Genomic DNA, 26,940 nt, shown 5'->3' with positions numbered 1-26,940 from the left:
ACCTTAGGAGCGAAAATGGCCGCCATCATAATTCACCCATAAGGCCATCAGTGTCTCCCTAATGTGGAGTATTAGACCCTTGTTTTACAGATATTTTATTTATTATTAGCACGGAAGTAACCTCCTTCCGTTTAATGCACTGTTTCTGCAACACCCTCTATAGTTGCTGTAAATGACTTCACGGTGAGAAATGCCTACCCTCCCTATTTATAGAGCCCACAAAGTGGAATAAATGTAATTCCGGTGCTGTTGCTCTACTACTTCCTGATTTATGATGAAAATATAAAGAAGATAATTCATACAATTCTGTGCATATAATAAACCCCTTCACTACGACAACGTTTCTTCATCTAATCCATGCTACCTCCGAGTAATTATGTTCAACTTTACTGTACAAAATTGTCAGGATGTAGCAAGAATAATTTTTATAAAAGACGTAGCACTACCGGGACAATTCTTGATGGCCATAACAGGAGCATACGAACAAAAACGTTAATTTGCACACATGCAAAATGAATGCACAAACACAACACAAACACAAACATAAGAAAACAAAACTAAATTCATTCTCTCTCTCTCTCTCTCTCTCTCTCTCTTCCACATCTACCGTCCTGTACTCAAACTTCACATCCTAGCAACCACACTCACTGGTTCAGGAGCACTCGCTATCACTTCTAGATACACGGAAAACCAATTACGTCTTCAGTTAAGGTATATCACCATACAAATTACTTTTTCTTGGCACACCACCACTCCTTCCTTCCTTACCTTTCCTCCCTCTACACCTCTTCTTCCGTTCTCACCCCCACCCTCCACCCGTTACCATTCTCTTTTACAACCCTTCCCCTCCCCCCTTATATATCACCATCTCACAACCTTTCCTGTCCTCTTCCCTTCACCCCTCTTCTCCTTCCCTCCACCCCTCTCTTCTCGTCCTTCCCTTTATTCCTTTCTCCCTTTCCCCAACCTTCTCCATTCTCCCTTTCCCCAGCCTCCTACCTCCCCCCTTCCCTTTTTTCCTTTCTTCCTCTCCCCGACCCTCTCATTTTTCCTCTCCTCCCTGTCTTCCCGTTCCTCCCCCCACTTCCGCCTCTTCTGTGGTCTCTTTACTGTAATTACCTTATCTCACTTACAGCTTCAACTGCTACCACTTACAATTTCTATCACAATTAAAAAGTTATATTTAAACTTTTGTACACACACAATTCGTCCATAGCTCCTACTATCACGACTACGAGCATTTTAAGACAGTTTGCATATGCCTTACCCATAGTTCCTGTTAAAACTACGAACGTGTTATAACAATCTGAATATACTTTACTCGTAACTTACTAATGAATCATTAAGACACGTTTGTGCATAACCCTTCTTACCCACGTTCCCTTCTATCACAGCTGAGGAACATTTAAGACAGTGTTTATATACACAGCACCCATAACTTCTATCCCAGCTGAGAACATTGTATGACTGTACATGTAATTCTGCACATCTACAAGTTTCGCTGTCAGCTAACAACATTATTATTTCCTTCACCTAGACAGGCCATTCCAAAGCTGAATTTTATATATATATATATATATATATATATATATATATATATATATATATATATATATATATATATATATATATATATATATATATATATATATATATATATATAGGGGGTAGGGGGGGGTTTCAAGAATACTCCCCCAGTATCCCTGGTTGTTGTAAAAGGCGACTAAAAGGGTTGGCGGAGAGTTAGTGCCCCTCCCCGGAAAACAACTAAAAAAACAAACAAGAAGCCTCGGACAAGGACTGACCAAACGATGGCGACCCTGGAACGGACAAAGGACTTGGTAATGGGTACATGGAATGTAAGAGGAGCGAATGATGAGGTGAAAGAGAGAGAGATTGTCCAGGTGCTTGAGGGTGCGAAAGTGGATGTATGTGGAATTGTCATAAAATGAAAATGTCATAAAATACTTTGTGGTTCCTTTGTGGTTGAGTTATATATATATTAGACTTGTGGACGAGCGGTTTTTATATCTTGGAGTAGCTTCCCATTTGTCATGTAGTGACAGGAGAGGTAAAGAATAGTATGGGACTATTTTTATTTGTCTTGGAAATATTAACAAGTCTCTCACACAGAGCGAAGTATAAAGTCTCACTAGCTATCTCTCTGTCTCTCTCTGGCTCCCTCTCTCTTTCTCTCAAGTTGCTAAGCCCTTTCTTTTTCTGACCTGCCTGTTCTAAGGCTTGTCTCCTTCTGAGCTCTCTTTCCTAAATTCTGGTGTAGCAGGGGTGTGTCACGTGTGTTTCTTGTGAGTGGAAAGTTCTAGCAGCCTGTGTGTGAGTATGTGTGTATGTGTGTGTATGGTCACTAGGTCTTTGTTCACGGTTGGACTGCTGACAACTAACTGCATCATCTCCTTACTGGCTACTTCGTAATCTGTCGTCAGCTTTTCCTCAGTGTAACTTGCAAGCTCATTTCCTTTTCCCAGGCTCGCATAGGGCTGTCTATCTATCTATTTATCTATCTATCTATTATGATTTGTAATTATAATACATTGCTCGGTCACGCGAAAATGGCGTACCATCGACAGTTAATAGTCCTAACATATTAATACACATTATATATACATTATAATGAACTTATAAGCTAATTAAGTGAAATACATAATATTGTAAAAGTAACATAATTGTATGAATATTGTATACATATATTATTCATAGTAAATAGTGATTATTCAGTAATATTACATTTTAAACAAGTTGTATACATATTTGAATAAATGCATTAAAGTAAATTATTTAACTGTAAAACAGTATGTACTTGGGTTATTATAGTGAAATGCATACATGCAAGAATAAAAAATAGTTTAAAATTAAGATTATGGTAAGAGTTATTAATATTTCATTTAAAGATAATGGTAATGGTCTGCCATATATAGGTCATTCTTCTTTGTATTTTTTTTTTTAAATATATATATATATATATATATATATATATATATATATATATATATATATATATATATATAAAATACTATATATAAAATATATACACTTCATTCTGGGTGGTTAACTGTGATGTTAACTCTCCCCCCACTAAATAATGACTCCAAATTAGCAATTCTTGCATGCATTCTGTGCATTGCGAACAGGAGTACTGCAACTACAATGCAGACGATTATAAAGACAGTAGGTGCTGGGCTATACACATAATATGGGTTGAACATACTCAAACTCAAATCTTCCCTGGGCTTCATTGTTTCATTGATCAGCTGCATAGTTTCAAACTTAGGTGAAGTCAGCTTAATACTTGTGCTCATGTTTAAGTTCATATCAGGCAGTGGGTGGAAATGTTTGTGTGTATGATTGAGAATGGCGTAGTGATTGATGGTGGATAAAGTAGACATGGCTGGTGTAAATACCGCACAGTAGTCTGGTGCTATGTATAATCCTGATGCTGATGTATGAGATGGTGGTATATCTGGACAGACTATGTAAACTGATGTGTTATGAGGGAAATAAAAAAACTGTGAGTGTCCAATGCGTTGATGGCGTACAAGTTTATCTGGAGCAAAAGTGAAGTTGCAATGATGATGAATATTGTCATTTCTGATGATAGCCATTTCACAAGGGACTGTATCAGTAGGCTGAAACGTGAAAATGTATGAAGGACAAAGATGAACAGCATGTAAGGATGTGCGGCACTTTCGTTCAATCGTTGACTCACTTGCGAAAGTGACAGTGTCCCGTCTCTTGGAGACCATGATGAGTTCGGTGTCTGTGTTGATGTAGGTGATGACCAAAGTGTTGTTATTTCTATAGGGGAAGGGGTGTATTTGGTATACTGTGAACAGGTCTTCAGTGATGAATGGTACATGAACTACCACTGATGTTGGTGTTAGTGTTGCTTCTAAATACGGGTAGTATTGCATAAATTCGCTACTGCGGAACAACGGCTTCAATTTATGTTTATGTATGCCTTGACTAACTATCTGACGTAGCTCATGAACTGGGAGTAAGTCAATTGTGATCTTGCCATCACCAGCATTCGAAATTCCTTGCATAAGTGCCCTGAAACGATCTCTAGTGTTCTCTAATTGTAGTAGAATCGTGTCAATATGTTCTGTGATGATGGAGAAGTGCTGGAAAAGGGTAACATTTCCCTCTAATTCATTTATTTTATCTACACTCTCGAGAGCTACGTTTTCTGCTTGTTTCAGATTTTTCACAATTGTCTTCATTGCTGAGTTCTGTCCTGCGATGAATTTATCTTGGTATGTTAGTACCTGAGCTATCTTATTAAATTTGTTGTTTATTTCTTTAAGGTCATCCTCTGTAGCCAATCCAAAGATGTTCACAAGAACTGCGCCGCCCAGATCGAACAAACCGCGCTTTTGGCGAGTACGGGTGATGTTGTTCCTGTCGCTCAGTACCTCCGTTCCATAAGATGGGAGATCTTGGATCATGACGAGCATAGTTGACTTCGCCTGTTCTAGTTTCCATTTCGCTAACTTTACCATTTCATTCACTTCCTTGGTGTTATGTGCTTGTGAAACATAATTTCCTATAATGAAGTCCAGAGTTCGCATCGGCGTCGCAAGTCTGTCTAGATAAGTAGGTAAGTCATACAAGTAATCTAGACTTATTTCAGTACTCATGACGTCCTTAACGATTGTAGTCGTGGCCGTTGGAGCTATGAGGCATCCTTGTCGTACTATATTTTTGGGGTCTAAGTGCGCATATCCTCTTCCTATGTAGAGGAGAATCCATAGCATAAGTCCCTTCATCGTAACCTACCAAAAAAAAAAAAAAATCTATTAATTTCCTATAATGCTGTGGTCGATGATAGTGATGATGTGCGTTACGGTTGATTGTTATTTCATTTATAGAAGGAGTTTAAATCGATATTTAATTCTCGTAAATGATGTACTGTAGATTTGATTGGAACAGTTGCACCTATGTTCGATTGTTTGGTATATGACCTTAATTTCTTTTTGTAATCATTGTTGTGTTCTTTCTTGGTTTCTTGAGGTACGTTCACCTGTTCGGTTGTATCCGAGGCTGAATAATTATGTGATAATTCCCTTGAAACTCGTTTTAAATGGTCAATATGAACTTGTTTCTCCTCGCCACTTGAAAGTGACTTAATTAAAACTTTGTTTGCTTTTATGTTAATTACTCTGTATGGGCCCTCAAATTTTGGGGATAATTTATTGTCTCTCGTATGAATGACACCGTAAACAATGTCTCCTAAGCTGATAGGTGAATCTTTTGCCTTCTTGTTAAATGCCTCCGTCATTTCTTCCTTGGACATCGTTAATTGTTTTTTGACTCTTTTGTGAATGTCCTAGAATTCACGTAAACGGAGTTTAGAGTAATCATCGTAATTGTATATAGGCATGCTGTCACCTTCTAGGAGCTCATATGGTAATTTTTTATCTGTGCCATATATAATGAAATGTGGTGTGTCACCGATGGATTTATTTATAGACCCATTAATTGAGGCTTCTACTCTGGGAATCCAATCATCCCAGCTTGCATAATTTTCACTGAGAATGTGTCGTAGCACATCTAATACCTTTTTATTTTGTCTCTCTACCAACCCATTCGATGCTGGGTGATAGGCCAAAACGTTAACCTTTTTGATGTTGTATTGTTTACATATTTCTTGTAAGATCTCAGAATTAAATTCTCCTCCATTATCACTTATTAATACCTTTGGGGTAGTAAAGCGACATATTACATTATCTGTTATTGTCTTTGCTACTGTCTCTGCTGTCTTATCTTTAATTGGAGCTAACATGACATAACGGGAAAAATGATCCGTTGCTACGAATAAGTATAGGTTATTATTGTATGATAATGGCATCTTGAGTAAATCAACAGCGACAACGTCCCATGGTTGATGTGGTACAGGGTAATTACCCATCGGTGCAGGTGTGATTGGGTATCCTTTGTGTTTCGCACATGATTCGCATCTGTCTATATGATTGTTTATATCTTTTCGTAATGAAGGCCAGTAATATAATAGCTGGGCTTGGTTGAATGTCTTATCCTTTCCAGGATGTCCTGCATGTGGGCTGTTGTGTATCAATCGTAATACATGGGGTATCATGTCATTAGGTACTACCAACTGGTTAGTATTTCTTTGGCGTTTTGGTTGTTTAGAGTTAATTTTGTATAATGTATTATTGACCATTGTGAATTGTTCAAGTGGGACATGCAGTTTGGGTAATTGTATGTCATCTCCACTTTCTAACTTGTATATTACTTTAGACCATATTGGGTCAAGTCTTTGTGCCTTTGCGATATCCTCGTGGTTTGGGATATTTCCTTTGAGATCTAACGCCGCGACCTGAATTGTGTTCGGGTTCCTAGATAATGCGTCAGCTACTATGTTCATTTTACCTTGTATATAATGAATTTGTACATTGTAGTTTTCAACTGTACATTTCCATCTTGCTCTCCTCCCAGAAAGGAGTTTTTCTTTAAACATACCCACCAGTGGTTTATGGTCGGTGAATAAGTGGATTTCGTAACCATATACCAAATCTCGAAACTTTTGTAATGCAAAAACCACTGCAAGTGCCTCTAAGTCTGTAGTGCAATAATTTTTCTCCGCACCTCTTGTTTGTCTGCTGGCAAATGCAATTGGTTGATTCTTTCCTCTTTTATCTTCCTGCATCAGTACAGCCCCTAATCCTTTAACTGATGCGTCTGTACAAATAAGAAATGATTTTGTGTAATCCGGATATGCTAAACAAGGTGCATTTGTTAGTTTAATTTTTAGATTGTTAAATGCCCTTTTTTGTTCTTCTTCCCATTGGAATACAGCATCTTTTTTGAGTAGTTGGAATAGAGGAAAGGCTATATGAGAGAACTGTGGTACGAATGACCTATAGTACCCAGCCAGACCTAAAAATTGTCTAACTTCGTCAGTCGTAGTGGGTTCAGGAAAATCTCTCACTGCCTGTATTTTGTCATCAGTGGTGTGAATACCATCAGAACTTAATTTGTGGCCTAAGAAATTTATTTCCTTAAAGCAAAATTTGCATTTAGAAAGTTTAATTTTTAATCCAGCATCACTAAGCTTTTGTAAAAGTAAGTCTAATTTCCTGAGATGATCCTTAATATTGTTCGTTGCGATTATAATATCGTCAAGATAAACAAATATTCCTTGTCCTAACATTCCGGACAATACGTAATTCATAAGACGCTGGAATGTGCCTGGGGCTGTCCTCAGTCCCATTGGCATTCTTGTATATTGATAATGGCCTCTGTTTGTTGAAAAGGCAGTGTATTTACGTGACTCCTTAGATACCGGAATCTGATAGTAGCCGTTTAGGAGATCGATGGTCGAGAATATATTTTTCTCAGGACCAATATTCTGTAGAACATCGCTTAGCAATGGCATGGGAAATCTGTCTGGTATTGTGTGATTATTTAGTTTACGGTAATCTACTACCGCACGCATTTCTCCATTTCGTTTGGGCACGAAGAATAGGGGGGCATTCCATGGGGAGACTGAAGGCTCAATAATTCCAAGTTTTAACATTTCATCGACATACTGATTTGCAAGTGTACGTTGGGAGTGTGGTATGCGGTAAGCTGGTACGAAAATTGGTGGTGTTTCTGGGTGCACATTAATCATGTGATTAATCAAGTTAGTACACCCTAATTGTTCTCCGGGCAATGCCACGGTGTCCCTGTGTGTTTCCAGCAGGGTTAACAAATCATTTTCTTCATCAAATTCACCTGAGTGAATTAAATTCTCTTTTATTCTTTCTCTATCCGTAGATTTTATCTCACTTGTTACTCCAGCTATAACTATTTCCTTCACAGGGGCGGGACATTTTTCAATATTAACTATGCAAGTTCCCTTTTTCAACTGAACTTCCCCATTCATGTGATTAATTATGAATATCTGAGTTTGCCCTTCGTTGTCCGTATGACATAATGCGTTTTCTACTGACAATCCCTTTACTTTACATAATTCTTCTAAGACAAGAACAGTACTATTCCGTAATTTGCTCTTTATGGTAACCTTCATGTATGAATTAGGTGGTATAACTAAATCATTAGTGAGATGGGCTGGAAAAATTGATAAATCAGTACTGTTATCTGGGTCACTAATTCTGGAGGATGGGGTTGGTGGTGGGAGTGGATCTATACACTCATCTGTTTGTGTATGTTTGTTTAAGCCTTTAATATTACCAATTCTTTTTGGCTCTCTTCTACCAATCGGTGAGGGCTCTGAAGTTATTTCCTCTATGAATTCATTATCAAAGTCTATTCCATTCATTTGTGGGAGTATAGTTATGTTCTCAGCTCTCATGGATCTTAAGCCCAGTAACATATGAGCTTTAATTGCTAAGTTTTCAACGATATAGAAAAATGCAGAGAATGGTCTTGTAGTTTCTGTGAAACTGAGATTTAATCTTATCATACCCTTCACTGTAATCTCTTGTCCATCTACTGTGTATAAATCTAAATCAGCTTCATCCAGAAAAGTTACTTTCTTTTTATTTTTAAGAATTCTATTTAGTTCTTCATGTGTTATTAAGTTCACTGGAGAGCCTGTATCTAAAAATAAGGAAACGTTTTGATCCTCACATACAGCTGGTATCAAGATACACTCATTTCCCAACATGCCTCCTATGTGAAGTTTAGCCTTGTTCTTCTTTACGTTTGTTCGTTTTTTGTCATGACCTGGTCTTCCCCCGATTTGAACATAGACACAATTTTTTCTACTGTTTTGCAATCACTAGTCCAGTGCCCTTGGTATCTATGATGCCTACAGTAAGGACCAAATCCTTGTGTCTTTTGTTTGTCCTCTTTTGCCTTGATAAAGCATTCATACCTTGTGTGTCCTGGTTTTGCACAGTAATGACATAGAATGGACCTATCCCTTGACTGTGACCTACGAGGTGATTTCCCATAAGAAGTGTTGTTTATGGCACGAGACCTGCTCGGGCTGCGCGAAAACTTATGAAACTGCCTGTAGGAAGGCGTCTGGGAACGAGGCCTAGGCAATTTTGTTTGTTTGGCCTGCCTCATTTCTGGTCGCGATCGATTTTGTTCTCTGTTTGGGGTCAGTGTAGATGTTTTCACAGCTGATACTGTCTCAGGTACCCTGATTCTACCAGAATGTGCATGTGTGTCGACCACACCTGCTTTACTGCACTGCATCTCTACCTCGTTCATTAAGTCTAGCAAGCACATTCCTGGGGTGTACGCAATCGTCTTGGCGATCTTAAGGTTCCTATCAGGTAATTTACACAAGGCAGCTACATAACCAATGATGTCCACAACGAGGTCTGGGGACATCTTTCCATCATCTGTTATCCAATTAGAATTCTCCAATGTAGCTAATAATGTTCTCTTGATTGTGGAGACATCAGCAGTTATTTCACTGAGCACATGGTTTGTAGTGTGCTCCCTTACAAGATCTACAATTTTATGTAATTCTGGAATTATACCTGGCAAGAAGTTCATACCTCCAGAAAATTTCTTCAGAAATTCAGTTTTAAATTCATCATATGTCCTAGCACGATGGAGCTTATCTGAGTGCAATAAATTGCTTGTTGGACATCTTTCCTGGCTTATGCAGGATGAAAAAATAGCAATTTTCTCTTGTTCATCTCGTATGTGGCGCTTGATGAACATTTGTTCGCACTGACTGACTAATGAAATGACATCAATGCGATCTTTGTCTGCGCCAGAGAATTTTTGGGCAGTTTTATCCTCGTGATACACAAACACGTGAGGTGTGGTTGTTAGATCCGCGGTATTTGTTTCTTGATCCATTTTTACTGATTGCCCTGTTAATTCAACTTGGACATGTTTATCGTTGTGTGAGGGAATGGTGGAATATGTATGACCGGACCGGTGAACCCTGTTAAGTATATTGGCATATGTGTGCAAGACAGCGGCAAAGTCCACACTCTCTATGTCAGAGGGGGTTTCCCACTCATCATCTGAAACTCCCGTATTTATTTCTTTATCTTTAGTGTGTGGTGAGGTTTGTACAAGGGGTGGGCTGCCTTGAGGCTCTCTTAATTGTGAATCTGATGTTGTGGCAATTTGTGTGTTATCTGGTGTGTTGCCTTGGGGCTCTCTTAATTGTGAGTCTGTTGTTGTGGCAAATTGTGTGTCATCTGGTATTAACGTGGGTGGTGGCGAAAATATTCCTGTCATTAAGATATGGTGTTATGAAATACGCCTCTTGTTTATTTATGTCCTAGCAAAATAGATGAGTAAATAAGTTGAATATAGCTAATTTTAGCACTGAGAAGAAATGAGTAAGTATAATTTTACCCACTTGATACAGATCGTAGAGGTGTGTCAATACAAAAGTCGATCTCGGAAGAAAAATACAGGTTTGATTGAAGATCTCTTGATAATTCTAGTGGTGTGTTGATGGACGATATTACTCAGGAAATTCCATGGCCTGGTGTTTGTGGTGGTTAACGGCTGTCCCAGGCAAACCTCAGCATAGAACGTCGAATTTCCAACTTAACTGTGAAAATAAATGAGTATGAGTAGGAGCTATGTGAATAATGAGTAATGAGTAGTGGGTGAGAAGTGCCTGGTGTCAGTCACACATTGCTTGGCATGGCAGACTCGCGTTGTGATGTCATCTCAGCACATGGTGACGTCGGCTTCCCACACTGGTAGCTGTGGTGAGTGAATGAGTAGCGATGAGTAACTTGAGTGAAGACGGGTGAGTAAGATGATTTGTGAATATGGACTTGATGTTTGCTTCGTCGTCTTGACCTCTGGGTCAGCATAGGCGGGAGAGAGTGGTGGGGCTTGTGTGCTTGTTGTTTCGGTCTTTCCTCTTCTTTACTTGCTTTGTTTTATATTCTTCTTGTTGCTGCTTGAAGTTACGTGAAGATTATAGAGTTGTTTTGTAGACTTGTAGGCTATTTGCATTGTAGGCTGTATTTTGTAGGAATCACTGTAGAACTGAAGCTAATCTTGTAGAGTTTCGCCTGCTTTTGTAGAAATTTGCTTTTAATGCGGAGACGATGTCCGTAGATTCGCTGGTTCGTCGTAGAAGTTGCAAGATCATATCAATATTTTGTTAAACTACTTGCAAGGCGTCGTGTGATCTCTTCACCTCTGCATCAGCATGATGATCGGGGAGACGGAGGGGGCTGGTTGGAGAGAATACTGTCAGGAGCTGGTTGTGTTGTTGGTTATGAGAGGTATTCTTTTTGTTTTCAATCTTGATATTTTGTAGGAATTCAATGTTGATTCGTAGACGAGGTTCGTATACGTTCGCTGCTACCAAATGTCATAAAATGACTAAATGTCATAAAAGACTTTGTGGTTCCTCTGTGGTTGAGTTATATATATATTAGACTTGTGGACGAGCGGTTTTTATATCTTGGAGTAGCTTCCCATTTGTCATGTAGTGACAGGAGAGGTAAAGAATAGTATGGGACTATTTTTATTTGTCTTGGAAATATTAACAAGTCTCTCACACAGAGCGAAGTATAGAGTCCCGCTAGCTATCTCTCTGTCTCTCTCTGGCTCCCTCTCTCTTTCTCTCAAGTTGCTAAGCCCTTTCTTTTTCTGACCTGCCTGTTCTAAGGCTTGTCTCCTTCTGAGCTCTCTTTCCTAAATTCTGGTGTAGCAGGGGTGTGTCACGTGTGTTCCTTGTGAGTGGAAAGTTCTAGCAGCCTGTGTGTGAGTATGTGTGTATGTGTGTGTATGGTCACTAGGTCTTTGTTCACGGTTGGACTGCTGACAACTAACTGCATCATCTCCTTACTGGCTACTTCGTAATCTGTCGTCAGCTTTTCCTCAGTGTAACTTGCAAGCTCATTTCCTTTTCCCAGGCTCGCACAGGGCTGTCTATCTATCTATTTATCTATCTATCTATTATGATTTGTAATTATAATACAGAATAACTGAAACAAAATGAAGAGGAGAAATTGTGAGAGAATGGGAGTATGGATGGGGTATATGTGCAGGAGTAGGTGAGAATGAGAGGGCAAAGGAAGGACTATGTATAGTTGTGAGTAAAAGATGGAAAAAGAGCATAAGACAGTATGGATCTCTTGGGTCAAGGATTATGTGGGTAAAGTTGAAAGTTGGAATACAAATGTGGACGATTGTGTGTGTGTATGCGCCAACGCAAGATCGTGCTAGAAGAGTGAGAGAAAAGTTCTGGACAAATGTAGAAGTGTGCATGGAAAAAGGAAGGAATGAGAGAGTGTTTTTGATCGGTGATATGAATGGTAAAGTTGGGAATGTGAAGGTGGATGGAATAGTTGGTGAGTAGGGTGTGCCTGCTGAGATAGATGAGAATGGGAGTGCGTTAGTGGACATTTGTGCTGGGAGGGGGTTGGTGATAGCCAATACCCTCTTCAGGCATAAAATGATACACAGGTATACATGGCGAGTGATGAGAAGGGTGGGTGGTGAACTGAATGAAAGGAAGGCAATGATTGATTATGTGTGTGTGGATGAAAGGATGCGAAGATGTGTAAAGGATGCAAGAGCTTATAGAGGTTGGGGAAGTGGACTTTCTGACCAATACTTGGTGGTGGCCAGAATTAGGATTCAAGTAACATGGAGGAATAGAAGAAGGGAAAGATGAGAGGAAGGGGTAGTTGCAAGGAGAGTGGAAAGGTTACAAAAGGTTGAGAAAAAGGCAGAGTATAAGAGAGAAGTGGAGGAACGATTGGGCAAATATGAATTGGAGCAGATGGGAGACGTGGAAGGTGTGTGTAGGATATTTACAGAAGAAGTATGTGCAGCATGTGATGTGGTGTGTGGAAGGAAGAGAAGACGGAGAGGGGGCAAGGAACAGCGTGGTGGACTGAAGAGGTGAGACAGGCTGTGACACAAAAGAAGAAAGCATACAATGAATGGATGAGAAATAGGGGCCTGGAAGAAGTTGAGAGGCGGAAGAGAGAGTTATATGTAGAAAGAAAGAGAGAGGTGAAAAGATTAGTAAGAGAGAGTAAGAAGAGAGTGGATGAGAAATTTGGAAGGAATTTGAGTGTAAAGTGGAGGGACTGTAAGAAAATGTTCTGGAAAGAGGCGAAAAGAGTAAGACATTGTGGAAGTGAAGTTAGCAGGGGAGTGAAAGATAAAAATGGTAGATTACTAGTGGAGATGAGAGAAAAAGTGAGCAGAAGGAGAGAACGCTTTAAGGAATTGTTGAACATAGAGGATGGAAGTAATGCGAGTATAAGTGGCTGGGAGAAGGAAGGAGGTGAGAAGACAGGAAGAAATCAGTAGGATAGGAGTTGTGGAAGCAATGAAGAAAGTTAAATTGGGGAAAGCCCCAGGAATTGATGAAGTGTGTGGTGAAATGCTGAAGCATGGGGGAGAGATAGTAGTAGAATGGATGTGGAAGATGTGCAGATTGGCCTGGGAGGAAGGTAGAGTCCCGGAGGATTGGAAGTCAGGTATAATTATTCCCTTGTACAAAGGAAAAGGGGAAAAAGAAGTGTGTGGTAATCTTAGGGGCATCTGTCTTCTTAGTATAATAGGAAAAGTGTATGGTAAGATACTTATTGACAGAGTTAGAGAAAGAACAGAGAAATTAGTTGGAGAAGAACAGGGAGGCTTTAGGAAGGGAAGAGGTTGTGTAGATCAGATATTCATTCTTAGATCTTTAGTGGAAAAGTTTCTAGAGAAGGGAAAGAAGTTGTATGCGGCTTTCATGGATTTGGAGAAAGCGTATGACAGGGTGGACAGACAAGGATTGTGGAAAGTGTTAAGAATATATGGAGTAGATGGGAAGTTGTTGAATGCTGTGAAGAGTATGTACGATGGTGCGAAGGCTGCAGTGCGTGTGGATGGTGAACTAAGTGAATTTTTCTCTTTGAAAGTTGGGTTGAAACAGGGATGTGTCATGTCTACATGGTTGTTCAATCTGTACATGGATGGGGTAATAAAAGAGGTACAAGGTAGGGTAGTGGATGTTGGAGTGGCCCTGGTGAGAGAGTATTGTGTTTGGAAACTCCCTGTACTGTTGTTTGCAGATGATTCTGTGTTGTTGAGTGAAGACGAAGGGGAGCTGCAAGGCTTGGTGGATGAGTTTGGGAGAGTGTGTAAGAAACGGAATTTAAAGGTGAATGTAGGGAAGAGTAAAGTGATGGTCTTTGAGAGAGGTGAAGTCAGTGAATGTACAGCGAGGTTGGATGGTGAGGAATTGGAAAATGTGAGTACATTTAAGTACTTGGGTAGTGTGATGAGTAAGGATGGAGGTTTGGAGGGTGAAGTGCATGAAAGGGTACAGCAGGGAAGAAAGGTTGCTGGTTCCTTGAAAGCAGTGATAAGAAACAGGGAAGTGAGCATGGAAGTGAAAAAGTTACTACATGACAGTATTGTGATACCAACTCTAACGTACGGAAGTGAAGCTTGGACGTTGTTGGAAGGACACAAGTCAAGAGTGAGAGCAGTGGAAATGAGTTATTTAAGAGGAGCCTGTGGAGTCACATGGAGAGACAGGCTGATGAATGAGGATATAAAGGAGCATTGTGGTGTGGCTGTGGATGTGATAGGAAGCGTTATGAGGAACACACTGAGGTGGTTTGGCCATGTGGAGAGGATGGAGGGTGAAAGACTGATGAAGAGAGTGTATGTGAGTGAGGTGGAGGGGGGAAGAGGGAGGGGGAGGCCGAGGATGAGATGGAGGGATGGGATGGAGAGGTATATGAGAGAGTGGTGTGTGAGTTGGGAGCAGGGCAGTGAGATGGCGGGGGACAGGGAGACTTGGAGGCGATTTGTTTGTGGCCACCCCAAACGGGATTGAGGCGTCTGGCAATAGATAGATAGAGGCATTGTTGATCATTTAACAAATTGTTCGACTCTAAAACAAAAAGAGGCCTGTTGTTTACCATTCGTTCCATGACCTTACATAGACAAGAAGTCAACACAATAGGACGAAATGAAGTGGGATTCATAAGACGACCAGCCTCTTTGGGTATCGGTATGACGTGTGCAAAGTGCAATGAGTTTGGGAACGTTCGAGACGCCCAAATCTCATTGTACAATGCTAACATCTTAATCAGGTTGTCCTGATTAAGATGCTGGATCATACCGTACGTGATGGTGCCCGGTCCGGGGCTGGTGTCTTTACAGGATTTAAGGGCAAGGAGCAGTTCATCTAGCATAAACTCTTGGTTGTATGGGGAGTCTACATCTTCTGTGGCAAAGTCGATGATCTGTAGCTCAGCCGTGCATTTATGATGTTGGAAACCCGGATCATAATTGGCTGAAAACGATAAAAAAAAGGCGGGAGTGCAAACAATACAACTGGACAGGCGAATGATTTTTCACCTTTAAGATGCTCCAAAAATTTTGCAAGCTATTTTACACCTCCAAAAGTTTTGCACCCAAGCTATTTTAATACTTAACACGGGGGAAATATGTCTATGACTTTTATACACAGATCTGTTCACTTTCACACCGATATTCACACAACCTGGGAGAGGAAAAGGATAAGGGGAAAGTAGAGAGGAGGGAGAGGAGGAGGAGGAGGAGGGAGAGGAGGAGGAGAAGGGAGTGTGGAAAGGATGAAGAAGAGGAGAATGATTAAAAAGAAAGGTAGGAGGAGGCAGAAAAGGAGTGCAGGAGAAAATTTGAGTCCCCCCCCACACCAAGCCCTTTTTTTATATTCCTTTGATGGAGTATGTCTCTTATTTCACACTGCACTTTTCATTTCTTCCTTCATTTTTTCTTCCCATTCTTCATTTTCTCTTTCCCTCCATTTATTTTCATTCCTTCATTTTTTCCTTCCTTCCATCATTTTTTCTTCCTGTCCTTCTTTTTTTTCTCTCCTTCCTGCATTTTTCTTTCACTCATTTTTTCCTTTCCTTAATTTTCATTTCCTTCATTCCGTCATTTTTTTCTTTCCTTTCTTCCTTCATTTTTTTCTTCCTTCATTTTTTCTCCTTCCTTATTTTTTTTCTTGCCTTCATTCTTTCTTTCTTAGTTCCTTCATTTTTTCTTTCCTTCCTTCCTTCATTCATTTTTCTTTCTTTCCTACAGTTTTTTTGGGTGCAGTTTTCTTCTTTTAATCATTGCTAGTCTTTATCCCCTCTTTCCTCTCCTCTCTGTATAGCCTATCTCTTTTCTTCCTCCATGATATTTTTTTCTTTATGTCTCTGGCCTTTTCTGGGTTTCTCTACAACTTTCATCGTTCTTTTATTTTCCTCTCATTAGTAATTTCCTTTCTTATATTTTTTCCCTACCTTCCTTTCCGAGTTTTCTGTTCTCTTTACCCCTGTCTTTTCCTTTAGTGACATTTTTTTTTTTTAGTTTCGTCTTTCCATCTCCAAACGATTTCATTCATCTTGAGGGAAGCTTTAGTAATCTAAGGGTCAGTTGAAGTTCCGTCTGACGCCTTTAATTGTACAAATATCTCCTAAACTGAATAAAATCGTCTGATACTGGAAAAAATACACTAGTAAAATACGTAAATGGATAGTAGTAGTAGTAGTAGTAGTACTCTGTGGAGGACAGGTGTGGCAAATCCTCCATCAGTCACCAGGTGCTGTTGACCCCCACCTCTGTTCTTGTACTATTCCTTTTATACATGCTATTATCCTTCAGCATCACCTTATCGTTCTACATCTTTGTCCGTTTCCACTCGTATTCCTTCAAGCCACTCTCTCTCTCTCTCTCTCTCTCTCTCTCTCTCTCTCTCTCTCTCTCTCTCTCTTATTACTATTAAATTTCATATCTAAGGCAATCACTGTTTAATTTTATTTCTTGTATGACTTCTTTCTTTATTGCTGACGTGAGTCCAAGGTTAGTGAATAATTTTTGCCTTTTTAATCATATTTGTTTTAATCAAATTTATTTGTGGAACCTACAGCTTGAGTAAGGACTCATTACAGTGATGATGCCTATAAATATTAATAGAGGTGTAACTTGTCCTGTTAGGTACAGTACAGCCTGAATACTTTGTTCCCTCCACAGGTAACCTATAAGACCAGCAAAATAATGCACCATTCTGAGAGCTAAAACCTATAATACCAGTGACCCCACTAAGTTGATACAAGGCATAGCTTTTGTATTAAGCTATTAGTGCATTAAAATCCATACTACCTATCAGTGCCATGGGTCACAAGAATATCAACATTATACATAGCAAAGCAGTGCCTGACACACTCAGGTTGGTTATATGACATTATTGTTGAGGCCATGTCTAACAAATCATAAGCAATGAGATACTTAACAAAATTATTGCTGAGGCCATGTCTAACCAATGGAACACAGCAGCAATGAGATACTAAACAAAATGGTATTTCTGTATGTGAACATGCATAAAGATTTTGCCTGTGTCCATTGTTATGCTACTACTTAACACAACTTGTAATAACCTAACCATTGAGACACTAATTGCACTCCTATGGATATCTCCACGCTACACTTCTTAATACTACATACTAATATTAATACTGTTCTTACAAACACACTGCCTTACGTCAGTCTCCACTTCTGTTTCTATAGCTCTTCGTTTTCTGTTGGCAAACTACACAGTGAACTGAGCCATGTGCTCTCTCAGTACGTTTAGTTTAGTGGTTTTCAAACGTTTTCATCCTGTGTACCACATGAACATTTTCTGCTGGTGACGTACCCCTCACCTAGCATGAAGGAAAAAATGTATGGCTCACTGACTTTGTTTTAAAAAGCCTATTAAACTAACCTTTTGACTCCTCATTGTGACAGTATCACTAACTTAGGGAAATTATTGTGTAAATACTACTGTTAAATTTGTAAAGTTATTGAGATGGATGAGCTTGATTCTTTGCTACCAGTGAGTCATTGCTCAGCACAGTGTCTGAAAGGACTACTCTCATGTCTTCCTGTCGAATACGCAAAATATTCCTAGCACCTACCCCAACTTGTTGACAATCACAGGCTTAAAGGATTAGCCAAGGAAAAAGCTATATTTCTTGCATAGCTTGTATATTTGAAGTGGGGGCCTAGTTGACTTCATTATTTCTTAATATGTGAATATGTTGTTATAAATGTTAATTATTATCAATGAAGGTTGATATGATGGTAGAATCAGTGTTCTCTGTAAATTAGTTAACGATGACTGATGTAGCCTGTTCAGGTAGTATAGGTGTTGGGGAAAGCAGTCATTGTGAGTATACAAGGTTGATATTGTAATTGTTACTACCTGAATTTACTTTATTCCACGGAAGGCTGGATTCAATGTAGCTGGCTAATCTTTTTTTTTCCGACAAAAGTTATATAAGAAAATGTCATTATCTACTGTACTTCCATCTGTCAGACAATATTCCATGCAGAGAGTCAAGTTACTTGGGCTACTATGACATGTTCTTAATTTATTACCAGTTCTGCCAACTCTGGAACAGTCTTCCTCTGTCTGTATTTCCTACTGACTGTGATCTCCAGTCTTTCAAACGTGGTGTGTCCAGGCAACTTGAAATAAACAGATCTTGAATTTGGCTTTCTGTTATCTTGTTTTTGTTTTTTCTTGAAGAGAACAATTTGCAGGCTTCTGGCCTTTGGTTCCTTCTTCCACACACACACACAAAAAAAAAGAAAAAAAATAAATTAAGCCAACCACTCCTTATGCTTGCCGCTACCGTCATGCACAACCCAGGGGTCACTGTGCCAAAACACACCACCTGAAACAACTTTTTTTTTTTTTGCATTGCCCTATTCAAACTAACCATTAAACCTGTGAAAACACAACAGTTATGATTCTTGTGTCATCCTTATTTAATTGCACATGTCACTGCCACAGTCACAACAATATTCTCCTATATTTAATTCTTAATCCACCCATCTCTTCAAGCACCTCACCTTCCATTTATCCTCAACTTTTCTTCGTGTTTAGTCTGTCCATTACTCTTTTATAAAATGTACTGTTCTATTTTGTTTTTTTATCTTTTTTGTTTAATAATAGAACAGAAGATGGAAAAATTAATGAATACAAACAAGAATAATCCTTACACCAGATTACAGGTGTCCCCCATTCATAAAAAATCTGCAACAGTTGGACTTGAACAGTAGTAGGTTGAAGTTTGGGAGGGAAACCACTCTGGGGAACTGAATTCCAAAGAGATGCAGGTCGGAGAGAAAAAGAATTCTGATAGGCTGAAGTTCTGCAGTATGGCAGTGTGACAGTCCAGTCCTGATAATTTTGCGTGTGTATGCCATCATCAGCAATAGTGGGGAGATGGTGTAAGGGCTGGTGGGGGTGGTGCCAGTTTGGTGAGATGAGGTGATGTTAGGGCTGGAATGGGTGGCGCTGGTTTGGTGGGGTGAAGTGGTGTTAGGGCTGGTGTGGATGGCGCCTGTTTGGTGGGGTGGAGTGGCGTTAGGGCTGGTGAGGGTGGCGTCGGTGTGGTGGGGTCAAGTGGTAAAACATGTTAATGTTGAAGAACTTCAGCCACAGCCGGTAGAGAAGGTAGCCCAAGACGGTGGCTAGGCCAATCAGGCTTATAATCATCTTGGCCACCATCTTTGGCACTATCTTCTCAGAGTTGAAGTTAACAATGGTGGCGTTCCATATCAACACCGATGGCTCTGTAAAATTAATAGATTTATCATACCTTCGAGTACTACTGTTTGGTCATTCTTGCAGCACGGCTTCTATTATACTATGAAGGTACACCTCCCGACAAAACAAACACACACACCTACACACCCCCAACACACAGGCACTGGCTCGTTTCTAGCTGACATGTTGCACTGTAGGGAGGGGGTAGTGCTGGCTGGGAGGGGATAAGGGGGACAATCAGGAGGTTGTTGGAACCCGGAGGGGGAAGGGAGGAGGGGAGGTATGGGGTACAATATAAGGACTGGTGGGGATTCTAAGGATAAGGGAGATAGTAGGGGAGGAAGAGAGGGAAGAAGGAGGGAATGGGGTACAATGGAGGGACTGGTGAGGATAGAGGGCATAAGGGAGATGGTAAGGGAGGGGGGATTGAGGTAGTGGGTATACGAAGGATGGGGATTGGGAGTTGTGGCTACCTGGCATAACAGATATTAAATGAATTATTTTGCCCCAGTGATGACAGCCACTGCATAGAAATTGATTTAAACATTTGAATGTGTCATAAAAAAAGGTAGGTGGGGGCGCTCACCATCCACTCACTCGATGTAATGCTGCTTTGGGTGTCTGCCCTTTCCTCTTTTCCATCCTTCCTCTTCTTTCTTTCCTTTATTCTTTCCTCTTCCTTCTGCCTACGGGTGGCTTTACACTCCCTCTTCTGTCTTTCTTTCCTTCCCTCTTTTCCTCTTCCTTCTGTCTGTGGGTAACTCATGTACACCAGGAAACCATTTACTACACTGGGTGGTAACCACATAACCAAATTATGGCGCCTGGTGGTTAGTGGCTAATTAAGGTGCTCCAATCGGATTGAGCCTGTGTAGGTTTATATCCAAGGGATGATTGGGGTTTATTGCTCACGTAATGCCACTCAGGGATGAGTGAGGCTGGTCACTCTCATCTTAAATGTCAGGATAAACTTGCCTAGCCCAGGGCTCCTACGCTTCTCATAGGGCGACATAAGATTGGATGATGGATGGATGGATGGATAAATAAAGGTATTACAATGTCTATTAAATTATTCAGGCTAACTGTTCAGGAAGTGTCTCATGGAACAAATCAGCAGTAGCACACGTAAACACACAGGAAGGGATTTGTACCCTGCCTGAGGCTATACAATTTGGGTGTACTTGTACCTGTATATCTAGGTAAGTATGGCCAATTATTATCACAGGGAATTGAACACACCGTGTTGTTCACGAGTTGTTTGGACGATTTAATGGCATAGAATATCAGAGAGGTAAGATGTGGCGGAGCACTATAGCAGAGCACTGAACTACACACTGCTGGTACCAGGAGTCTGCATACACAGGCCACTCTCTACCTATCTATCTACTTATCTATCTTTCTAGCCTTGTGTTTATCTATCTATCTATCTGATTACCTATCTATCAATCCATCTATTTTCGGTCACGTTATCTGTCCATCCATCTATACCCACCTGTCTATCTATTCATCCATCTCCATCCATCTCTCTCTCTCTCTCTCTCTAATATAAATATATATATATATATATATATATATATATATATACATATATAAATATATATATATATATTTATATATCTATCTATCTATCTATATCTATCTATCTATCTATCTATATCTATATATATATATATATATATATATATATATATATATATATACCTAGGCTGCTTTCCCCAAGGAAAGGGAGGTAGCCGAGACAAGACGACACACCCCCAATTTACTCATCCACTAAAACATTCATTCGCATCTTAGCCCCAAAGGGGAGAAGGGACAGATCCTCACCGCACCACAACGCACGAGGGTCAACTGTGCAGTGCAATCAATGACATCCGCAGCAGGGCCCGACAGCAGAGCTGGTTTACCCCTGCCACATCATAATAGACCATCCCTTTACCCGCACCTGACCTGATCAACTGATCAGACAAAATGCGGGAGAATATCTCCTCAGGGCTGTGTCATCATTTATTTGTTCACAATTTTTCTCCATTCATTTCTATCACGCAGAGCCACTCTTCCTTGCTCACCAGACATCCCTCTTGCATCCAATGCTCTCTTCACACTGTCCATTCGTGGTCTTCCTCTCAGCCTTACACCTCTCACATCAGATCTAGTTATCTTTTTCAGCAATCACTCTATCCATTCTCTCCATATGCCCAAACCATCGCAACACCTTCTGCTCAACTCGATCAGCCATCTCCCGAACAACTCCAGTTCTCCTTCGCACTCCATCATTTCTCACTCGATCCATATGCGTCACTCCACACATACTCCTCAGACACCTCGTCTCCATTACATTCAAACTTTTCCTTTCTGTTAAACCCACATTCCCTGTTTCAGCCCCATATAACGCAGTTGGTACCACAATACCCTCATACAGCCTTCTCAATACATCCATTCTAAACGAATGGCATCTAAACACTTTTTTCATTCCTCCCAGCACCTTTCCTACTTCATTCATTCTAAACTTCACTTCTGGATCTATTCTTCCATCCACAGCATGTGACCCTAATACTTAAAACTACCTCCTCAAGTAACTCACTGTTCAAAACTATATTCATCCTAGTACCAACTTCCAACCTCGTACACTTCCACATTACTCTTATTTACTTTTACTTTTAATTTCCTCCTTTCACACACCCTTCCAAACTTCTCCACCAGCTGTCTCAATCTCTCCTCCAGTGCAGTATCATCCACAACCAGCAGCTGCTCCAGATTCCACTCTCTAGCATCAACATTCACTAGGCTCAGACCACTTAACACTCTTGCATTCACCTCCCTTACAACACCATCCATATAAATACTGAACAACCAAGGCAACATCACACATCCCTGCCGCAGCCCCACTCTCACGGGAAACCAGTCATTTACAGTATTTCCCATTCTTACACATCCTCTTCTATTTACATAAAAATTTTCACTCCTCTCAATAACCTACCATCAGTCCATACAATCCTAAAACAATCCACAAAGCCTCCCTGTCAATTCTATCATATGCTTTCTCTAAATCAATGAACGCCCAAAACATTTCCTTACCTTTCGTCAAATACTTTTGACACACCTGTCTCACAGGAAACACCTGATCCATGCATCCTCTCCCTCTCCAAAAGCCACACTGCTCATCACCAATTACTCCATCTGCATCCTCTCTCTCTTAATTAACACTCTACCATACACATTACCTACAACACTCAACAGACTTACAGTATACCCCTAAATCTAGTACATTCATACTTATCACCCTTACCTTTATTCAGTGGGACCACACAAGCACTTGCCCAGTCAACTGGCACCACAACTTGCACAAAGCACACATTCAACAATCTTACCAACCAGCCAACAATAGTCGCTCCACCACCTTGCAGACATTCCACAGCAATCCCATCCATACCAGCAGCTTTCCCTGTTTTCATCTCCTTTAGTGCCTCCTGCACTTCCTTCATCGTGATCAAAGAATCATTCAACTCTTCCAACACATTTATTACTTGCAACCTTCCATCTGCCACAATCTCAGCCTCCCTTTCCTCCTCTTCATTTAACAATCTTTCAAAATACTCCACCCATCTCTTCCTTACTGCATCCATCTCTGTTAACATCCTTCCATCCTCTGCTTTTACTCGCTCTTCCCTCCCAGACTCTCCCTTTCGCACCCTTTTCACCTCCTTCCAAAACATTTTCTTATTCTGTTGAAAATTCTCAGTCAACCTCCTACCCCACCTCTCATTTGCTGCCATTTTAGCATCACGCACAGCCCATCTCGCTCTACTCCTCTTTTCCTTGTACCTCTCATATGACACCTCATCCTTCCTTTGCAGCCACACTTCATATGCACGTCTCTTCTCAGCCACAACCATACATACTTCCTCGCACTACCATTCAACTCCCTTTCTTACACCACCACCAACTCGTCTCACACCACACACCTCTTCCGCATGCCCCACCACAGCACTCTTAAACAACTGCAATTCCTCCTCCACACTGCCATTCTGATCTTTCACTGCGTTCCACTCATCTTTCAATTTCTCCTGATATGTTCTCCCTGTTTTCCATCTCAGTTTCAAAACCTCCCTGCCACACCTAACTCTCCAAGCTCTCACCCATCTCTTACCTACTCTTAGCTTTCCCTTCACCAGGTAGTGATCAGACATACATCCACCCTCTCCTCTCAAAACTCTCACATCCAACAATATTCCTATTACATTCCTGGACACAGCCATAGTCCATCAATGCTCTATCAACGACCTTTCCATCCACCTGTCTCACCCATGTATACTAATAACTTTCTTCTCAAACAAGGTATTTCCAATCACCATCCCTCGTTCAATGCACATCCCTATCATTCGTTCCCCATTTTCATTTCTTCCAGGCACACCACGCATACCAGCTACACCTTCAACTGCTACATTTCCCATTCTAGCATTTAGACCTCCATCACTACCACATTCACATTTGCTCAAAAACTCTGCAGACACTCATCAACATCATTCCAGAAAGACTCCCTCTCTTCTTCATCCCTTTCACTACCAGGCCCATATGCACTCACAAGTATCCACAACTCACGTTCAAATTTCGCTTTCACCCACATCAATCTCGATAACATCTTCCATTCAGTCACACACTGCTGTACTTCCGGGCTCACTAACAAGGCCACACCCTCTCTTGCCCTTCCTCTATCAACACCTGACAATCTTCCATTCACACTTCCAAACTTACACTCACCTTTCCTTTTCATCTTTGTTTCGCTCAAAGCTAACACATCCAACTTTTTTCTCACAAACGTTCTCCCAATCTCCTCCCGTTTAACCTCAGTCGTACTACATCCACGCACATTCAAAGACCCAATCTTCAGGGGAAGGGGATAACTCAATCCCCCATCTCTTTCTATGGCCTGTCTTTTTACAGGTACTAAAAAAAACAGAAGAGGGGGTCCCTAGTCCGCTGACCCCGCCCCTTTTAGTCGCCTTTTACGACACGCAGGGAATACGGTGGCAGTATTCTTCCTAACACAACGTGGCCGCAGAGTAGTAGTACCACCCCATAGTGCGGCCAGATTGTGTGTGTGTGTGTGTGTGTGTGTGTGTGTGTGTGTGTGTGTATACGTATATCTATCTATCGATAGATAGATACAGATATGGATAGATAGATAGATAGATACAGATATGGATAGATAGATAGATAGATAGAGACAGATAATTAAGATAAATGGATACACAGATATGGATAGATAGATAGAGATAGATAATTAAGATAAACGGATACACAGAAATAGAGAGAGAGACAGATCGAATGATGGGTAGATAAACAGTTGGTCAAGGCAGTTAATTAATAATGCCTGCTAAATACTGAATACTTGAGTAACATAATGAGAGGATGGACCTTCTTACCACATAAAAAGTCAAATAAATCATTGGTATTGCGTAAAGACAATATAATAGAGTATAAAGAATACCGGTAACAAGAAAACTAAAAGGACATAGTTATTCTGTACTGTATGCCGTCAACAGATTCCTGAGTCTTACCTTCCTTGCAAAAGGAACTGAAGGACCCACAGTCATGAACACCTAGACATCGTGCACTCAGCCACAGTTCTGGGAAGTCTTCCAGATCTCCGCTGCAGTTATGCTGGCCTATGACGTCCGTCTGTCCATAAGTTTTTTCATACAAAGCAATCCATTTTGGGCCCACCTGCAACATCAAAGTACTCATGATCATGGATAAATGGTCGAGGCAGTGGCTGAATTGGTAGAGAGGTGGCCTGTAGTCTTAAAGGAAGCAGGTGCGAATCCCAACTGTGGCAGGGAACAGTTTAAGGATTTGAATTTCATTAAAACAGGCTTTACTGATCTGACAGAATGCCCGTTTACTGATCTGACAGAATGCCCGTCGACATGTCATAAAAATACCCCTGCTAATACCAGTACACCAGTCCTGTATGAGACAGCCCTGGCATGTATTCAAAATGGACGGTGGGTGTTAGCGCCGAAGTGGTGACATGTGGAGGTGTATGGAATATATGAGGATTACTGGGCCTTGAGAATGGGTTGTGAAGCCTATGTCCAGAATTGGACACGTAAAAAAAAAGAACACTTAAAAATAATGGTCTGTCGACGATGAAGTGTTGTTAAGTAAATGCTTATCGAGTAAATGACAGTCATTCAGAGGGACAACCAAAGTTTTGCTGAGCGCCAATCTTCTTCAGCAATACGACCCACAACAGTCAATTTCCCATGGAGGCCTCAACTGTATTGCTGCGTAAACATACAAAAACTGTACAAGTGTAGGACTGGCACAAAAGTAAAACTCAAGTTCTTATACTTGCAAGTTATACATGCTAACCAGCGATCACCTGCTTCCTGTGATATTGTCAGTTTCCAGGAGCTTACAAAATGCTTCAAACTGCACACTGAGGGGTGAATTAGGCTAATTACTGACAAACAGGTCAATGCTGACAGTATGAATACAATATATTACGTCAGGTATGCCGTATAAATATAGGGGTTATGGTCTTGTAACTAGAATACCAGACGACAGATGGAAAAAAAATAAAAAAGTGCAAGAAAAACAAAAATACATCATATAAAATATTAAGTAGAACGACAAAATAAATTACTATAAAAGAACGTAAGGAGACGACCAAAGAATGGGATGCAACGAAACTGAGAGAACTGGAGAGCCACTCATACATTAAAAAGAAAAGAAAAGAAAAAGAATATATAACGTGTTTATAGGTAAAAAATGGGCCAGACATTATTCCACATGCTTTGATTCCACATTCCTTTCCACGTTACCCAACCATTGCCATTAACTTAGCCCGTTACTACGATAAAATATGAGAAGTTCATGAACAAATAAAACAAATATATAGCAGTTGAACACTTATCCCTTTACAAACATAACTTTTATTACCTTTACCCCTCCACAACCATTATCCTTACCCCACCACTACCTTACCATCCCCTCCCCCACCATTACCCCTACCCCACCACTACCTTACCCCCCAACCTTTACCACTACCCCACCACTGCCTTGCCCTCTCCCCAACCATTACCCCTACCTCATCACTACCATACCACCCCCTCCCCAACCATTACTCCTACCGCACCACTATTTTACCAACCCCTCCCCAACCATTACCTCTACCCCACCACTACCTTACCCCCTCCCCAATCATTACCCCTACCCCACCACTACCATACCACCCCCTCCCCAACCATTACCCCGAACGCACCACTATTTTACCACCCCCTCCCCCACCATTACTCCTACTCCACCACTATCTTACCTCCTCCCCGATCATTACCCCTACCCCACCACTACTTTGCCAACCCCTCCCCAACCATTATCTCTACCCTACCACTACCTTACCCCCTCCCCAATCATTACCCCCACCC

This window comes from Coenobita brevimanus, chromosome 41, assembly GCF_032717465.1.
Source record: "Coenobita brevimanus isolate Jiangsu-jjx chromosome 41, ASM3271746v2, whole genome shotgun sequence".
In the NCBI taxonomy this organism is placed as follows: domain Eukaryota; kingdom Metazoa; phylum Arthropoda; class Malacostraca; order Decapoda; family Coenobitidae; genus Coenobita; species Coenobita brevimanus.
Note: the sequence above shows the minus strand (reverse complement) of the source record.